At 40.9% G+C, this 1,372-nt stretch overlaps 1 non-coding gene across 1 annotated transcript; it reads right to left on the bottom strand.

Annotated features, from left to right (window-relative positions):
- Positions 1-426: 426 nt before the first annotated feature.
- On the bottom strand, positions 427-533 carry LOC121266654. Its single transcript, XR_005940875.1, has one exon. It is a non-coding gene; the product is annotated as a small nucleolar RNA R71 (small nucleolar RNA).
- Positions 534-1,372: the final 839 nt, after the last annotated feature.

Raw genomic sequence — 1,372 nt, 5'->3', positions numbered from 1 at the left:
TCAATAAAGAGAAAAAGAAAAAGGTCGCCACCTGTGAAGTTAATATGGCCGACCAAGAGCACAAAGCACTAAGAGACTATGCGATGCCCTCGATGAATGGGGCAATGTCCAGTATAAGGAGACCACCTATATAAGCCAATAACTTCGAGATCAAGCTAGCCATCATTCAAATGATCCAACAAACCGTCCAGTTTGGGGGCTGTCACAAGAGGATCCTAATGTTCATATTGCGAATTTCCTGAAAATTTGTGATACTTTTAAACACAATGGAGTGATAGATGATGTAATCCGATTTAGACTTTTCCCCTTTTCACTTAGGGAAAAAGCAAAAAGTTTGTTGAATTCTTTACCACCGGAATCATCACCAGCTGGGAGGAGTTGGCACAAACATTTTTAGCAAAGTATTTCCCTCTGGCCAAGATAGCAAAATTAAGGAATAATATTACTCCCTTCACCCAATTGAAGGGTGAATCATTGTATGAGGCGTGGGAGAGGTACAAAGACTTATTGCGCAAGTGTCCACATCACGACCTTCTTGGCTGGCTTCATATACAAGTATTCTACAATGGCTTGGGACCCACAAATCGATCTATGGTTGATGCGGCCGTTGGAGGAGAATAATGAGTAAGACCCATGAAGCCGCCTATGGACTTCTGGAAGAATTGGCGTCAATGGTGTGCGGAGAAAGCATTGCCAATGAAAGCGGCTGGAGTCTTTGAACTCCATTTGCAATCTTGAGGCGCAAATCGGTCAGCTCTCCAAGATGCTTACCAAGAGGACAACAAGGAATTTACTAAGCAACACTGTGATCGATTTGAAGGAGCATGTCAAAGCCATAGCATTGCGAAGTGGGCGGACATATGACCAGCCATAAGCAGTAAGTACCGAGCGAGAGGTAGAAGTTGAAAATGTGGAGACCGAGAATAAGGAAACCGAGGACGAGGTGAAAGAAACTGATCGGGAAGCGATCGACCAGGAAGCTGAGAAGACTATAGAGAATAAAGGGGTAGCAAAATTCAAAAAATCGAGGGAGTTTACTTCTAAAACTTATTCTCCGCCAATTTATGATCCACCAATTCCTTTTCTGCAAAGATTGAAGAAAAATAAAATTGATAATCAGTTCTCTAAATTTTTGAGTATATTTAAGCAATTGCATATTAATATTCCTCTCATTGAAGCCCTAGAGTACATACCTAAATATGCAAGATTTTTGAAGAATATATTATCAAACAAGCAGAAGTTGGAGGAGCATGAGACTGTGATGCTGACCGAGGAGAGGAATGCAATTTTACAAAAGAAGCTACTACTTAAGATGAAAGATCCGGGAAGTTTCACGATCCCTTGCACTATAAGAAATTCATATTTTTATAAG

The sequence above is a fragment of the Juglans microcarpa x Juglans regia genome, chromosome 5D (genome assembly GCF_004785595.1).
Source record: "Juglans microcarpa x Juglans regia isolate MS1-56 chromosome 5D, Jm3101_v1.0, whole genome shotgun sequence".
Lineage (NCBI taxonomy): Eukaryota > Viridiplantae > Streptophyta > Magnoliopsida > Fagales > Juglandaceae > Juglans > Juglans microcarpa x Juglans regia.
The sequence above is the reverse complement of the archived record's forward strand: the minus strand, read 5'-3'. Positions and strand labels throughout refer to the sequence as shown.